Raw genomic sequence first — 19,024 nt, forward strand, 5'->3', positions numbered from 1 at the left:
ATTAAATTACTTTAAGTGACATTTCAATAAGACTTATCCACATTTAATTGTTCCGAGAGGGCAATTTATCTCGTACAATTTGCTTTAGCAATAATTGGCACTCTTCCAAAATTTAGACGTCGTTTACGAACACCTCCAACAAGATCGTTGGGAGTTTTCACATCTAATATACATTCTTTTCGATTTGATAGGAATTTTAGGTGTTCGCTAATTGGACAGACAGTTTCATTCTGCTTTAATGTACATTAAGGTTCAATTCAACAGGACATAATTGGCAAAATCTACATTCTACTTGACTTGTAAGACTTGGAATGTCTTGCTCCCTATAATTTTCGGGAAATTGGAAATACAACAAAGCTGTGTTAATCTTTTTCCAACATTATTTCATCTTCTTCAAAATAACTTCTTATCCCAATGGTGATTCTGCAAAATACCTCGCAGTTCTTATGAAGGCCTTCAATACTACCACACATGATAAATTGCTTAATTAGATTGTTTGAGATTCGTGGCGGAGCTCTAGATCTTATAGAAGACTATTTGTTGGATAGATCACAATCTGTTAGGATTAAAAGGGTGAGGAGTTGCGTTGTGGTTGTGAGGATGGGAATACCCCAAGGGAACGTGTTGGGGCCACTATTATTTTATGTAATTGCTGTTTTTTAAGAGTTTTAAAAGAGAATGATTTTTTTTAGAATCTGGTAGATGATTTCATTGCATTTCTTTTTTGATATGATTTCCGAAGTGTAAGACTCTTATCTTATCCAAGAATCAATGTGGTACTCATGTGTGGACAGCCCTATATCCCTAAAAATACAGGGTGATTCACCGGGATGGCGTATAAGACGTTTATGGAAAACCAATCATAATTTTCAGTTGAGAATTTGCATATTCGGGTTTGATTTTTATCTCCAAAATATTCTATTACTACTACAACAGACTACTACTTCGTTATTTCAAATGGCACACCCAGTATATTATTGCATCATTAGATAGCTTTTTTGACGATAATTTCGACTGTATGCCATACCTTGGGTGAAAACTCAACGGATCATGAGTAAATGGGATTCTTATGAAAAAATGGTGTTGATGAGGACTTTCTGTGTTTTCCGGAAGCCACAGACTACTCCACACAGTGAGGAATTGCGATTTTTCCTCATTTGAGGTTCTTCCTCGATAACTCTTAAGTATAGGTTCCTCTTAAGTAGCCCCCACTATTTTTATACGTAGAATCGACTGAAATAATAAAAAATATAGGTTACAATTTGAAAAGCTTGAGATTTGATGAATTTGAGTTGTCTGAGTTCAAGATCCTCTTATAAACACAATGAACATTTTAGGTCCAAACCGCAAACAGTTTTATAAATGCTACGTGTTTGAAGTATCGAAAAAAAAATTTTTTTTTCGAAAAAAACTTTTTCTGCCGCAATATTAAAAAAAAGTGAGTCCTCATCGCCACCATTTTTTTTTAAATGATCCCATTAACTCACGAACCGATTTTTTTCCGAAAAAACCCTTTTTGCCGAAATATAAAAAAAAAAGTGAGACCACATCGCCACCATTTTTCTTTATAATAATCCCATTAACTCATGAACCGTTGTGTTTTCACCCAAAAAAACTATCTAATTATGCAATAATATACTGGGTGTGCCATTTGAAATGAGGAAGTAGTAGTCTATTTCCGGTATGACCGGAAGTTGTAGAAATCTGAAAGTATTTTAGGGAGAAAGATCATTGTCTTAAACCCCAACATGAAAATTTTCAGCAAAATATTATTATTAGTTTTCCAAAAATGTCTAATAAGCCATCCCGGTGAATCACCCTGTATATAGGTATGTATGTGAGGTGTTACCCAGAAATAAAATATTTTTGTCCTTCAGCGTCATTCGTTCTGGTAGCTGCAACACCGGACTTGAGGTATAATAAAAAATATAAAATGTATAATAAAAATATTGCACATATGATTTGAAGCAAAAGACACAATATCTTATTCAGAGAAAGTTAAGGCTTCTAGGAGAATTAAAGCCTGTGGCTATATTGGGTGCCCTAAAAAAAATGTGGAAGGTGTTGAAAAAACAGCCAAGGCTGCCACAAAGGTAGAGACTCTGAAAACAAGACCTTGCGTCATTTTATAGGGCTTCATTTTAACGTGATGTGAGATAACCTCAACATATACTAGCAAAAATTATTATATTGATTTCTTTCTACTGTACATCAGCATCACGTCCCCAAAACATTTTAATTTAGGGCAAAGTCTTCCGCAAATTCTTTGTGAGAGGTTGAAGTGATAGAAAATATGAGCGGTAAAAGCAGCTTAGATTATGGAAGAAGTGCATGAATTAAATTTTACATTTAAGGAACCATTCATCTATCTATCTTCTAGTCTTTCTATTTAAATTTCAAATTCCAATTACTTCCATTATTTGCTTGAAAGACATACATTTCAAACTTGAACACATGTTTTATTTAAGATTATTAGAGTTTGTCAATATTTTATAGCTCGATTTTACTCATTCTCAATGGCTTGCATCTTGCATGACCACTGCTTTTGTTCACTGAAGAGTGGTTCAATCAGTGCAACAGTATAGTCTGGCGACCCCTTCTTATATTGGTCGTTTTTATTTTCATACTCGTTCAATCCCCTTTGAGGTACATCCATTAGGAATAAATGCGTTCTGCAAATATTGGAATTCCCCCCGTAGATTTTCCCTTGTCACACATACGTCTTTCAACAAGGTTTTCGACCACTCCCCCTATTTGTAGGGGGTGATGTTTGAAATCCATGTGTAAATATATGTCGGTATGGGTTTGCTTTATATACAAAGTGTGTCCGAAACTTCAAAATAATTTTCGGAGTTTACAAAATATCATAAATATTCTTGAATGAATTTGGTAGAAATTTAGTACAGCTATTCGGAATTATAAGGTCAAAATTGTTCATTTTTCACTTTTACTTTTTATTTTATTGTGATACATAGTTTTTAGAATGAGTTGATGTGATTTTTTTCTCAAAAAAAAAATTAAAAGAATTCTTTTTCCGAGAAATCATTCCAAATATTCCGTGAAATTTTCAAAGACAAACTATTGTATCGTGAAAGAAACGAAATTTGATGTGAAATATAAATTGCTTCTTCGTTCACTTTGTTAATGGAAAGAATTAAACAAAATGAACTGACCGATACAGCCCTTCTTCTTCTTTAAGTTAAGAACTCGGTAATGGAAAACATAATTTGATTTCCACACTTTTTCAATCGAACAAGAAAATTGATCGTGAAAACTGCATGTTTGTAGAAGATGAACTTGCTTCATTAAAACTAATATATAATTAATTTCGATGTTTACTTGAATCGAGGGAAGACGAAACTCACAACCCCTGTTATTTTGAGGAAGTTGTCTAAGGGTGTTTGGGATTTCCACTAAATCAAGTGAGTGAGTGGGTGGTTTGAACTTCATCGAAATTGAATTAGAGGATCAATATCAATATTCAATGGTGAGAATCGAAACATCAAAGGATCATCTAAGTAAATCAATTGAGAAAATATTTGTTCTTCCCCTTGAATTGTAGAATATAATCGAAAAGAATTGAGATAATTTTTAACAGTGTCATTTATGTGATTTTGTTGTGAATTGGGAATTTTTCCTCGAAAAACATATCAAATATTCAAATTCGAAACCAGTAAATTGTCAATAATGTAATTCTGTTAAAAATAGAAAAAGCTATCTCAAAAGGCACACTGAAAATGTTCATTTTAACTTGAAGCGTCATGAGTGTCAGATATGTGAATATGTCGCAAATGAATGTCTTCTGAAAAGACATGGATTCTGTATATATGAGTTTGGAAAAATATAAGCGTTATTTATGCGACTTTAAATCAAATGATAAATCTTCAGAAAAACATTATTCTGTTTACTTAAACCATTTTATCACAAGTAATCCCACATAAGCTACTTAGGTAACTCCTTGAATAATTTTGGCAGGTGACTGGTGACTCTTACCTTAATCGAAATATTACATTATCTAGACTTCAATAACTAAAAATAGAGCAATGAATGTAATAATACTAGAGTTATAAGTAAAAAAATGATTTTTTTCAAACTTTAACACTCTGTATCTCGAAAATGAAGCTTGTTAGGCTACACAGGGTCTTTCCAAATTAGACGTAAACCTTGGAGGACATGTTAGCGTTTGCAAGCCTATGTTTAAACAATTTTTTCTTCTCAAAATTATCCGGGAAATTCTTCTTATTTTGTTTTTGAATTGACTATTACGCCTGCGATATACAGGGTGTTTCCAAATTAGACGTGAACCTTGGAGGAAGTGTTAGTATGACTAATTTGCTGTCCTTTGAGCCATATTTAGTGATAACCAAAAATCAACACTTTACGAGATATTTGAGTTCTTGTTATTATCAAAAAATTTCTTTCTTTTTTCGTCAATTTCTTCTACGTTGGCCACATTTGATTATAATTTTGGACTATTTTCGGGGCCAGCGGGAACTCCAGATCTAACACTGTTGGAATAGATGATGCAGTGAGAAGATTGAGATTAAATGTCGTGCGGAAAGTAACAATTGAAGAAATAAGAAAGATGGCACGTGTTTGTATAAGGAATGGTGGAGGTCATTTCAAACATAATTCATGAATACATTTTCTACTGAAATTTTGAGTTTAATTTCAATGAAAAAATATTCAACTCATTACTTTCCTTTTTTTCCTTTCGAAGCAAAATCTGCTGAAACAAAACTAGAGCCTGCATTCTAACGAAAACTTTTTTAGGCAATGAAGAAAGAATTTGGCAAGTTCTTGAAATAACTTTGTCATACATAAATCGTAGAATTCGATGGTTGCAACCACATTTATATCAGAAATTCACTATTCTTTTTTTCATATACAAAATATCAAATCATACTTATTCTTATTCATCTAATACATCATAGTTCTGCTTTTCTCATAAAGGGTGTTTTTTTTAGAGCTATAGAACTTTAAATTGCAATAAAACAACGATGGATTATTCGATTGATATGAATTTTATTTATCCGCAAGATAATTTTATGGCATTACATTTTAAATATGATTTCCGGCATATGAGCGCCCCGGCTGGCTCGGATGTAGTCCAATCTGGACGTCCATTTTTCGATCACTTTTTCCAACATTTGTGGCCGTATATCGGCAATAACACGTCGAATGTTGTCTTCCAAATGGTCAAGGGTTTGTGGCTTATCCGCATAGACCAATGACTTTACATAGCCCCACAGAAAGTAGTCTAGCAGTGTTAAATCACAAGATATTGGAGGCCAATTCACAGGTCCAAAACGTGAAATTAGGCGGTCACCAAACGTGTCTTTCAATAAATCGATTGTGGCACGAGCTGTGTGACATGTTGCGCCGTCTTGTTGGAACCACAGCTCCTGGACATCATGGTTGTTCAATTCAGGAATGAAAAAGTTAGTAATCATGGCTCTATACCGATCACCATTGACTGTAACGTTCTGGCCATCATCGTTTTTGAAGAAGTACGGATCAATGATTCCACCAGCCCATAAAGCGCACCAAACAGTCAGTTTTTCTGGATGTAACGGTGTTTCGACATACACTTGAGGATTAGCTTCACTCCAAATGCGGCAGTTTTGTTTGTTGACGTGGCCATTCAACCAGAAGTGCGCTTCATCGCTAAACAAAATAAAATGGACCTAGTGCGCGATACGTATTCCGCACAGAACCATTATTTTCGAAATAAAATTGCACTATTTGTAAGCGTTGTTCAGGCGTGAGTCTATTCATGATGAATTGCCAAATCAAACTGAGAATAAATCACTTGACAGCTGTTAAATCGGTCGCCATCTTGAACAGTAATGCCAACTTAAAGTTATATACCTCGAAAAAAAAACACCCGTTACATATCAAATCCTTTTCTGATGAAAATAATCCAAAATTCAAATCAAACTTGGTCAATGTAGATGAAATTGACGAAAAATGAAATAAGGTACAAGACATTTCTCAAACACCACAAGAACTAATATGAATTTTTTTCATGAAAAGAGTTGTTCTATCCAACGCCAAAGTTATTGAACGAAAATATGGACCACCCTATATATTTATGAAATAGATGTTCTCTTTAGGCAATGAGGATAATTAACATGTTGCTAACAATTGAGAAATATCAATTGTCTAAACTGTAGCAGTAGGTGGGAATACATCGTATAGGTATAGAACCTTTCATTGTTATCGAATACAAATATACATAATAATAATCGTTGAACTATTTGAACTGCAATTTATCGTACAACTGTATCGACAAGCCATTAACAATGTACTTGTGCTGCGTAGGTAGACAAATTGACCTATATGCGGCTGCTTGAATATGATATCCTAGGGTATAAATTTGCCACGTGCCTCATCTCATCTCAGAAACGTGGGTAACCAGCATAGGTTATTCTAGAAAAATATCCACTGAATTATTATGCTGAATTATCGTAATGATGTATTTTGTTTCCATCTCTTTCGAAGGAAGAAGTTTTGTGATCACTGCAAATTGCAATTACGAAATTTCCACTCCAAAATGAAATTTCAGACTATCCTGAATAACTCTGGTGAAGGGGAGTATCTTGTTTGAGCTGTAAACTGTCTCATACAAATTAGGCCTTCGTCAGGGACTTATAAATCTCGATAGGACAGAGACAGGAAATTTTTTATCCGAACACATTTCGAACACTACACAACACATTGGAAAAAAGTCATAATGAATCTTATAACGTTGCATTTGAACGATTGCTATAGGACTTCTTTTTATTCTATTGCATATTTTTTATAAGAAGAATAATTCCCTAAAAGCATTATGTGCGAGACGCACTGGTTGAACCATTGAAATATGAGGTAGGTTCTTCTCTAATTGCTCCATATTTGTGCAAACTTTGACTCTTCTGGCGTCCCCCATGGATCAGTCCTGGGAACCCTACTTTTTATATTGTTACCAGAGAGTCCCGACTCTCGTTGAGTGTATTTCAATTTCGCTTGCGGATTCTTCTTCATTGCCTGTAAAAGCTGATAGTATTAAAGGCTAAATATAAACTACCTATTCATATTTGTAATGACTGGTGTTGAAAGAATTCTCTGATTGCGAATGAGAACCAAATTCAGGTCATCAAATTTGTATTTGTAATTCGGGTTCGATCATTCTATTTATTTTTAGCTCACAAGCTGCTAAATAGTATGTAATTTGTCGTATGAATCACAGTTCTTGAACTGCACGATGATAGATATTTGTGGTATCATTATTATATCGACCATACTTATATATAAAAAGTATGGTTAATTGCCTCCTCAACTATGACGATATTTTGTTGGGAGCGTCTTCTGGAAGTGGTCATTTTTTATCTCACTTAAGAAAATTATTCGATTAGTTTTCAGCTCAAAACCTCAAGAGTTCTATTGAGGAACTTCGAAATGTTTCCACTTCCTTGTTTACAAGGTGTTCAACATAGGAAATGAGAGATTCCTTGGAAAAAAAATTCCTATAAAAATGGCCCTGCAAACATTTTGTTTTCGAGATGCAGGGCGTTCCTTGTAGACCTACTTTTTTGTGATTATACCAGTTTATCAAATCTTTATTAATCTTCGCTACGGATTGCATAAATAAGAATAAAAACTTATAATAAATTTATCCAACACAGCTCACTAACTGGATCTTTTCAATAATTTGGATTTTCTTGAGGATCGCTAGAGAAATGTATGAAATTTTGTTTTTGAAATCGCTAGCAGATATGACCAAACTACAAGAAACCAAAAAGTGTAGTGGTCGGCCAAAATTTCTTTCAACATTTTTCTAAACTACCAGAGGTCCTCTTCTGGAGGAAAAAAGATGGCATTGTTTCAAAAAAAATATTATCCTGTAGATCTGCAGATGCTATGAGAAAAAACTTGAAGAAACTTCAATACCCTGTATCTCGAGAACAAAGTGTTTGCGATCCTATGTTTATAGAATATTTTCTTCTTAAAATTAACCGGGAAATCATTTATTTTCGTTTCTACCTCCAATTTAGGAACATTCTGTATACATTTTAAGATTTCGAGGTTAATGTTGATTGAAAAATACCTTCACAGTACTGATGAATTTTTCTCTTTCATTTACTCATTGAGGTAGTTTTCCTGTACTTTTTCCGTCCTAATCTTGTTTGAATTGTTTTAATTTAATTTTCTTATAGTTTTCAGTTTGAATTTAAACTTATTCTTATGCTGACATGTCCTGTTCATTGTACTATGTAAATATGTAGAAGAGAAATTCATTAATACCCAAAGATTTCATGTTCAAATATATTCCAGATGAAATTTATCAATGTCGTAAGGAAAGATCTTCCAAACAGAAAATTTGTATAAAATGTCACTAGCAGCTTATACAACTATTTAAAATTCCACACCATTTGAGTGTTTCAACTCAAATCAGCTTTAGGAACGTAATTGATAAATGGTTTTTGAAGAAAACCATTAGTCAATTCCGCTGATTTGCAATCTTTATATGTACCCTACCCAGAATGCAGGGTGAAATGCAGTAATATTTATGTGTAAACATCATCTCTCGACAAGTGATAAATGAATCTTTGCTCTTCCAAAATTAAATTATGGATACGATGTCGTCTATTCATTTATTTCGACGTGTCTCTATTCAGATTTATTATGATGGAATGGAATACAAGAATAAACATATCTTAAGTTTATTCTGACTTATTATTTTCAGTGAAGAGATCGGCTGCTATATGAATTTAATTCCCCTAGCCTGAGCAAAAGTTCTATTAATTTTTAAGTCAAAAAATCAAGGAATCAAGATTTAAATAGTGAAATTCTCGGAAACTTGACAAGGTGTATTAAAAAAATTCATTTTTTTGCATGAAAAACAAGACTATAATTACCATAATTAGAATGAAACGATTTGGATCAAATATTCGCTGTTCTGTTCAATAAGATGTTGCCTTTTTGAAGGTACATTATATCATTATTACTCTCTCATAAAAGCCCTCGCCCCTATTGGCAAAAAACTAAGACAGTCGATTTTCACAAACTTCTGTTGAAGCGAATTTTTCACCAGCAAAATTGTTCGCCATGGACAGGAACATATGGTAATCACTTGGTGTCAGTTCCGGACTATAAAGTCGATGCATGTGGCCTGGCATTGTCCTGATGGAACACAATTCCTCTCCTACTTGCTTTTGGGTGATTGCTTTCTTCAGGCGGCCCAATTGTTGACAGTACAGTAACGAGTTAACAGTTGTGCCGTAGGGGAACAGCTCATAATAGATAATTCCCTGCCTTTCCCATCAAACATACAACAAAACCTTCCTGGCCGTTAATTCTAGCTTGGCCACCATTTCCGCCTGCTCACCGCGTTTCGACCACGACCGTTTTAGCTTGACGTTGTCGTAAGCGATAGACTTTTCATGACCAGTCTTCCACCGCTTCAAGAATGAGCCGATTTTTTTTGCGATTAAGCAGCGATTCGTAGATGTAAATTCTGTTCATGATATTTTTTGCGTTAACTAGTGTGGTAGCCATACAATGAGCTTTTGCTTGAGACCAGCCTTATGCAAATGGTTCCAAACGGTTGTTTCTGCAATCTTTAGTTATTGAGCAACTGAAACCATGCTTACATGACGTCAGTCTCGACAATGTCCATGATTTAATCGACATTTTCAACAAGCTCTGATCAACGATAGGTCCGAAAAGATTGCAGATTCGGCTTTATTATATATCCAAGGGGAAATTTATCTAAATATTGTTTCTGTGAAAGGTTTGCGAAAATGAAAAAGAGATTATTAAAGAAGATATAATAAAAAACACACAGGATAAACTATATTACGAGTAAATGAATTTATTATCCTTCCACAACAATTGTTTTTGTGCCATCAATTTGTTTCTAGGCATGTTATATTTATTTTTCTGTTTATTATGATCACAAATTCATTAAATGTTATCTTACAGGAAAATAGTTTATTATGATTTATGAAATGTTCCTTGATGTGTATATGTATACGCCATATTAGTATTTATTTTTGATAAGATAATTGATTCGTAGGTAACGAATTTTTTTTCGATAACCTCCCCTGAAAAAAGACACATCTACGCCCCTGGAATTGAGCGAATCTACGGCAAAGTGAATGATCTGCCGGCTTTAATTGCACCTTGTAATTGTGCCAAATCCTTACACAGAACTCGCCTTGTGGATAACCTCAATTGGTGGAAACGTCGAGACTCGAGCAATTGACAAATTCGGATCTTCCTCAACTCTGTGGCTTGTGGCTCACAGCTGCGATGTTTTCACTTGAACGACCCGGTCAAACACGTGTTGTTGTTGGCACTTTATGTACCGATACAAATTTATTCACCAAATTCTAAATAGCGTTCTCGGAAGGACGATTTTGTTGACCGAAAATATCCCAAATTTTAAGAAATGTAACTTTTACAGATCCGCCACTTTTACAATGATTTTTTCTTATTTTAATGCCATTATCTAGTGAAAATGAGTTCATTATAACAATTTCCCAAGCTCCTAATATACAGGGTGATTCAAAAGTAGATTGGCAAACCTCAGGTGGTGATTCCTCACAATATTCTAATATGAATTGTCTAAATAAATATATGTCCGGAAACTCTTCGTTTCCAAGATACAAGGTGTTGAAGTTTTACCCAAAAGTTATGACTTCTTTGAACGATGAAAGAGTTGGTAATAGAATAGGTGGCGCCCCCTATAAAAACCCAAAACTACTTCCTCGAACTTCACATTAATTTCCTAGGTATTGTGAAAAATGCAAAATATTGGTAATAACTTCAACACGCATCGATTATCAGACTTAAAATTTTCAAGTTTAAATATCAAAAAAATGGTTGCTTAGAGCGACTTGTATTAAGGGTGGCGTAGGTATGATAAACCGGTAGATATTTGAAAAACCCATGTATGCCATACGCTAAATAAATAAATAAATTTGAAAAAACGAAATGAGGCGACAAAGAGCAATCAGACATTAGACACAGACATTTCTGTGTCCAGCCGAATTTGTCGTCACAATACTTGATATAAATGCACATGCATTAGTGTACCAATGGTCTTTCATGGTACTTGTACATACAACTTTCTCATTCATAAGGTTCTCAGAAAGATACAATAGGGAATATCTTTCCCCTGCCCTAATTAGTGTGCAGGTACCATGATACCATTGCCCAGACATATAACTAAGACAATAAGAAAAGGAAGAAGAAATTCACGCTGATTTTGTTTGTAACCCAGCTATAAAAATGGGAAAAAAAGAGAGTTCAGTGGAGTAAGATACGAGGTTTGAGTAAGTAGAGTGTTCAAGGATGTTTCCAAGTGCTGGACCACAATAAAGGTTTCGTCTGTCGTCCATCAATGTTTTAATAATCCCCACAAAAACGCGATACTCTAAAGAAATATCAAAACTTGCATGTACTTGTGACTATATAAAAAACAGAGTTCTTCTTGAATAACCCATTATAATGCTGATAGCATACTATGGGTACCAGGGCACTGTGGGGTTGAAGGAAATGAAAAAGCCGATGAACTTACAAAAAGTGCACCTACTGGACCTGAGCCTTTCTGTGGGCTAGGAAAAGACAAATATAAAGCTGCGGTCCAGCTATGAGAGTTCAACAACAGGATAATCCACTGGACTAACACTCCTAGACTTGTTCAGGCAAAGAAATTCGTGGCGATTTCCCTACCTACGCCAAAAAGCTCTTGAAGCTGTCACGAGCCGAGCTTCGGGTGATGGTGGGACTGCTGACGGGGCGCTGTCGGTACAAACATCATTTGTACCGTATGGGAAAGTCAGCAGACGAGATTTGCATGCTCTGTGGATCGGAAGCAGAAACAGCCGAACACATGGTATGCAAGTGTCCGGAGCTTGCTGGCCTAAGAACCATTCACATGGGTAAGCCGGTCCTGGGTACCAGAGAGGTAACGGCCAAGGCCCCTAAGGGGGTTGTCAGTTTTATTAACGTCTTTAACGACCTCCTTGGGTTGCTATGAATGAGTAGGGTAGAGAACAAAAGATCTGCATGGTCGCAGTTCCCGGAAGGCTTACCTAACCAAAACGACCGCAGTTCAAATAATAATAATAATAATGCTGATAGCAATACTACCACATTCTCCATCAATCTGAATTAGGCAAGTGGATATTCTTGCTGCCATAGGTTCGATTTCAATGAAGTTGAATGCTTTTTTTCGTTTTACAAGTTGCTCATCATGAAATAATTTTTGAATTTGGAATATTTGTCTCTTGTGTAAAATTTGCAGTGTTTTCGTCATCAAACAGAAAAAGTTCACGACCATGAAAGAACTCGAACAAACAGGTGGTACGACAAGTGAAGCTGTCCTGTTGATATCACCTGCCGTCAAGATATCTTCAACTGAATAATGTAATAAGAATAGATTCAGGTCAATATGTCAGTTATGAAAAAAAAAACTAAACGAAACATGCTCCAGTTAACCTCTGTTTTTTTTTAGGAATTTCCATGTCTATGCGAACTCGGTTTTCGATATAACAGAACTGAAGATACTCAAACACATTCATCATACGAGGAAATAAAATTGCATTTTATGTAGATGCAGGACCAAACATCCTTCTTTGAAAAACCCACCGTTAAGGAAATATCTTTCATACCTATATTTCATTCAAATATTCCTCAGGACGAATACCTTGTAACGGATCAGTAGCAGTGATAAATCATCTATTTGCCTGAAGTAATGATCTAGAAATAAATTGAATGTATGACATGTAATATAGTATTTTATCATAGATAGAAATGATGAGAGAAATATTTTCCTTCAAAAGGCTATTTCCTGGAAATAAGAAGCAGTAGAAATGAAATGTGTATGGGAGAAGCTGTTGCTAGGTAATGAAAATAACCTTTTGATAAAAAACATGAATAGAATGCGTGGTAGATTCCTTTCGTGTCTTTACTTTTCAAAGCATAACATCGACAAATTCCTTGTGAATTCCTAGTTTTAGTTCCAGAATCCGATATGATGAAAACTAATTCCACAAAAGGTTTATTATTTGCTACTTCCTCAGAAAATATTTCGAAATTTAATAGAATCTTTCAATCGGATCGTCCACACTGAACTTGCTCAAACATGGTTTGGTTCGAACCGGTCTTTGATTTGAACGCATTTGTTCTCCGCCAGTCAGCTTATTCTGTAAACGTATACACAAACCAATCACTACACCAATACGGGGAGACAGAGTTTTTGCTGAGGTTTTTATCTGTTCTCTTGTATCATACGTTGAAATGTATGATGTCCCGTTAAAAAATCCTGCACACGATGAACCGAATCCAAAGCGAGAAAAAACAACACTCATCTGGCAAGGTTATGGCATCGGTATTCGGGTATGCGCAAGGTATAATATTTATTGATTACCTCCAAAAGGGCCAAACCATCAACAGCGATTATTATATAGCGTTATTGGATCGTTTAAAGGATGGAATCGTTAGAAAACGGCCTTATTTGAGAAAAAAAGTTGCTGTTTCATCAAGACAATGCGCCGTGTCACAAATCAATGAAAACAAAGGCAAAATTGCATGAATTAGGCTTCGAATTGCTTCTGCATCCACCGTATTCGCCAGATCTGGCTCCCAGCGACTTTTTCCTGTTCTCAGACCTCAAAAGAATGCTCGCTGGAAAGAAATTTAGCGCCAATGAAGAAGTAATCGCCGAAACTGAGACCTATTTTGAAGCGAAAGACAAATCGTACTACAAAAATGGTATCGAAAAGTTGGGAGATCGCTATAATCGCTGTATCGCCCTCGAAGACAACTATGTTGAATAAAAAAATCGAATTTTGCTAAAAAAATGTGTTTTACTATGGTAGAACGGGTACTTTTCAATTGACCTATTTATATACCTCTATCAGTAATTGCTAATGATTATTGAGGAAATAAGTTAGTAGTATTATTCAGTACTATGTAGTACATTTATACTGTAACGTTGTCGAGCGAGATTTCTTCAGGTTTTTAAATGATATTCACATATGACTGATAAGGCAGTTTTATATTTATTGTTTCTATCTTATTTATGTCTCTACATTGAATGAATCGTATTAAACATATTTGCAGGTACCATATCGATGCGTTGTTGCCAGATTTGATATAATTCTTAATAACTAACTATTTACAATGTTGACTATGTTACAATACTATGATAGTATAGAAAAAATAATCCTCTTTGGTCTGTACGATAATAGAGATGATAATAATGTTGATGTAAAAAAAATAATAATAACTGTAGTTAGACAATTTAGAAATTTTATGAAGTTTTAATCCCATCCAGAATTAAGAAGGAAAGTCCTCACTTTGCAGGCAGGAATACTTTGCTGATTGATATTTCCCCCAAGTTTATATTTACTGTCAATCGGAGAAAAACAACTAATCGTCAGGATCACAAAAACGTATTCACGTTAATTATCGTTTTATTCGATTTTTTGTACGATTCCGTGAAAAATCGGGTAACATTTAAACTTTTTCAGAAAACTAATGAACCAAGGAATTCATGTACGTAAGTGCCATGAAGTTTTTTCGAGAAATATACAACTTATTAAGAAATTTTCCAAAATAAAAGTTGTGGTCACATAACACCAAATATTTCTAAGATGGCATAAGTTTTAGGCAACCATTCTCCATTCTAAAGTGAACCCTCATTCATCAGCTTTCAAGGAAGTATAAGTTAGATTTTCACAGTATAGTAGTTTGAACACAATTAATTATTTTCCGAAACAACTTATATATTTTCAATAAAATCGAAAAACCGCTATATCTCAGTAAACATCCACTTTTGATCTCTAGTTGACTAGACTTAATTTGTTGCAGATGACCTACAGTATCACCCTTTTAAAGGCTCACTTCGAATTTCCAAACACCCTCTATTTTCAAGGAAAAAAATTAATTCAACTTTATAAAACGATTATTTCCATTATGACAAGAAAACGACTCTTACTCATTCCAGAAGAATGATAAAAATGCGATAAGTTCTCGCTCTTACCGAATCCAAACTTTGGAGAGGAAAAGTCTCATTCATCATCCTCAGTCATCCTTAACCTCCGATTCTGGAGCAGGATGTTGAAATGATACTTTTTTTTTATTGAATCAGCAGACAACTCCCGCCCGAAGTGGTAATCTTAACGGTCCAGAATAATGTCGTTTGGGATCGATTTTAGCGTTGCTAAGCATCCAGAAAAAATCACGGAACGCTTACAAACAATTCAATCTAGAACGATGAGAGGTGGTTTTTTCTTCAGGTGACTGAAATGTGACGAACTGGAGTCTTAATCAAAATTGAGAACTTAGATATTCAAGAATATTTGTCCAAAAAAATAGATTACATTAGGAAAAAGCTATTTAAGCTTCTTGATTTGGCTTGACTTGAAGTCAAACTTGATTTTCAAGACGGGTAATTGGTTAAAAGTCAGATTCAACAGGCCAATTGAAAAGTCCCCGTCTACCATAGTAAAACACATGTTTTTAGCAAAATTCTATTTTATTATTCAACATAGTTGCCTTCGAGGGCGATACAGCGATTATAGCGATCTTCCAACTTTTCGATGCCATTTTTGTAAATTTGATTTGTCTTTCGCTTCAAAATAGGCATCAGTTTCGACGATTATTTCCTCATTTGCGCTAAAGTTTTTTTCAGCGAGCATTCTTTTGAGGTCTGAGAAAAGAAAAAAGTCGCTGGGAGCCAGATCTGGCAAATACGGTGGATGCAGAAGCAATTCGAAGCCTAATTCATGCAATTTTGCCATTGTTTTCATTGATTTGTGACACGGCGCATTGTCTTGATGGAGCAACACCTTTTTTTTTCTTCAAATTGGGCCGTTTTTGAACGATTTCATCCTTTAAACGACACAATACCGCTATATAATAATCGCTGTTGATGGTCTGGACCTTTTGGAAGTAATCAATGAATATTATACCTTGCGCATCATAGAATACTGATGCCATAATCTTATCAGCTGACTGTTGTGGTTTTCCTCGCTTTGGATTCGGTTCATCGTGTGCACTGCACTCAGTTGACTGTCGATTGGACTCCGGAGTGAAATGTTGGAGCCATGCTTTATCAATTGTTACATATTGACGCAAAAATTCAGGTTTATTGCACTTAAACAGCTTCGAACACTGCTCAGAATCATTGCTTTTGATCGATTGTGAGCTCGCGCGGCACCCATTTTGCACACAGCTTTCTCATGTACAGATATTCGTGAATGATAACATGTACACGTTCAGATGATATATTCCCAATGTCTGTTATCTCGATTAAAATTCACTTTACGGTCATTCAAAATTATTTTGAGAATTTTTTTATTTTTTCGTCGGTGACAGCTTCTTTTGGGCGTACACTGCGCGTTCGCCGTCTTCGGTGCTCATTTCACAACGTTTGAACTTAGCAAACCAATTAATGATGCCAAGATCAAGCCAAGATTTTGCTCCAACTGTATTTTTCCCTTCGAAAAGCAATATTTCATCAGCACACGAAATTATTTTTTTCAAAAACCAAAAGAGCTACACTCACAACGCAATATCTCACAAACTAATGATCGGACTGCTGTCAAATTTTGACACGTATCGTTTGAAGGATAGTATTTACTAAAAATCATACGGATTCAATACTAGTATCGTCATCTGTGCATCAGAATGGGGACTTTTCAATTGGTCAAATATCATACAAGGCATCTTCTTAAACAACCGGATGCGATGCCTAGTTTTGATGAGCAGATATTACCTTCAGCAAGTTTGGCTGTTCTATCGACATAAATTATACACCCTTCTCCCACTTGAATTCGAAGTAAACCTCAAAGTAAACTTAACTTCGAAAATAAGAAGCATCAAAATGAACTCAAACGTTTTCTGATGGATAATTAGAATTAATTTTGTGCAGTTGTTACCGGATCAAGCAACATGAAGTGTGTTTTCAGTTCATAAGCGGTTGTGTGTTGAAGTGGACACGATGTAATTAAATTTACTTCAAAGTTTTTTTTTTCGCCTCATTGAAGGAATATGGCGTTGGCGCTATCACACAAAAAATTGAATTTCCCCTCTTGTTCAACAAGTAAAGGGTGTTTTTTTTAGAGCTATAGAACTTTAAATTGCAATAAAACAACGATGGATTATTCGATTGACATGAATTTTATTTATCCGCAAGATAATCTTGTGGCATTACATTTTAAATATGATTTCTGGCATATGACCGCCACGACTGGCTCGGATGTAGTCCACTGGACGTCAATTTTCGATGACTTTTTCCAACATTTGTTATATCGGAAATAACACGGCGAATGTTGTCTTCCAAATGGTCAAGGGTTTGTGGCTTATCCGCATAGACCAATGACCTTACATAGCCCCACAGAAAGTAGTCTAGTGGTGTTAAATCACAAGATCTTGGAGGCCAATTCACAGGTCCAAAACGTGAAATTAGGCGGTCACCAAACGTGTCTTTCAATAAATCGATTGTGGCACTACATGTTGCGCCGTCTTGTTGGAACCAGAGCTCCTGGACATCATGGTTGTTCAATTGAGGAATGAAAAAGTTAGTAATCATGGCTCTATACCGATCACCATTGACTGTAACGTTCTGGCCATCATCGTTTTTGAAGAAGTACGGACCAATGATTCCACCAGCCCATAAAGCGCACCAAACAGTCAGTTGTTCTTGATGTAACGGTGTTTCGACATACACTTGAGGATTAGCTTCACTCCAAATGCGGCAGTTTTGTTTGTTGACGTAGCCATTCAACCAGAAGTGCGCTTCATCGCTAAACAAAATAAAATGGACGTAGTGCGCGATACCTATTCCGCACAGAACCATTATTTTCGAAATAAAATTGCACTATTTGCAAGCGTTGTTCAAGCGTGAGTCTATTCATGATGAATTGCCAAACCAAACTGAGAATAAAAGAATAAATCACTTGACAGCTGTTAAATCGGTCGCCATCTTCAACAGTAAAGCCAACTTAAGGTTATATACCTCGAAAAAAAACACCCGTTAGAATCTCGCCTTGAAGTTTTAGTATTGTTGAAGTAGACACCCTGTATAAAATAGCAATAGTGACAAGAATTTATATTAATTGTGAGACCAGGGACCACGGATATTCAGTCCCTACTATCAAAAATTAATCGTCCAATGTAATCCTCATTATGGATAATGGCAGAGGTCAGTCCGATCGCAGTGCAATGAAAGGACCTCACTCCGGGCGACCGCCTTGTTGATCACGTTTATCCCCTACGACATGATATATTTTACAGAGCTGCATAAAAATGGGAGCTCATATGTCGTTTTGAAATACATTTCATTGGCTTATAAAAACGGTGGCGCCATCTTCAGAAAAAAGTTTGACTATAAATTTGAATGAAAATATATCTCAGGCATAGTGTTACAAATTACTCCACTACATATACTGCTCCACTAAAGTTAAGGGAGTTAATGAATTTTGTAACCGTTTCAAAATTTACGAATTCTTGTCCACCAAATGTTCATTTATTAGAAATCAAATGTTCACTCTCTTATAAATACACGCAAAAAAACTATTCTCAAATTGAGTGAATAATAATTGGTTAAACTATATGATAGTTATATATATGCAAGAATATAGTAAATTTGGGTCAAGTATACCAAACTGAGAATAAATCACTTGACAGCTGTTAAATCGGTCGCCATCTTGAACAGTAATGCCAACTTAAAGTTATATACCTCGAAAAAAAAACACCCTATATATAGGTGATTTCGTAACATAAGAGCTCCAGCTCATGTCACGAGGTCACCGTATTTGTATATAAAATTCATTATTATTATGTAATATGTATACATTATGTCAGTATGAAAAAACTTTTTTATTAGTATATGACTCCAATGCTCTTCAGTTTTAGCCTCCTCGGTTTGAATGTTCACGAGCCGCCAATGATTGATGCATTTTCCTAGAAAAGCAATTTTTGGATTCTACACATTCCAAAACGCAAATCATAAAATAAAAAAATC

The 19,024-nt window shown here is 35.2% G+C and overlaps 1 protein-coding gene and 1 non-coding gene across 2 annotated transcripts in view; one reads left to right on the forward strand and one right to left on the reverse strand.

Moving 5' to 3' along the window:
* The window catches only part of LOC123681630 (cardioacceleratory peptide receptor-like), a 146,862-nt gene that overhangs the window by 24,845 nt on the left and 102,993 nt on the right, over positions 1–19,024 (forward strand). The window lies entirely within an intron of this gene.
* On the reverse strand, positions 18,126–18,287 carry LOC123683556. Its single transcript, XR_006748029.1, has one exon. It is a non-coding gene; the product is annotated as a U1 spliceosomal RNA (small nuclear RNA).

This window comes from Harmonia axyridis, chromosome 6 (genome assembly GCF_914767665.1).
Source record: "Harmonia axyridis chromosome 6, icHarAxyr1.1, whole genome shotgun sequence".
In the NCBI taxonomy this organism is placed as follows: Eukaryota; Metazoa; Arthropoda; class Insecta; order Coleoptera; family Coccinellidae; genus Harmonia; species Harmonia axyridis.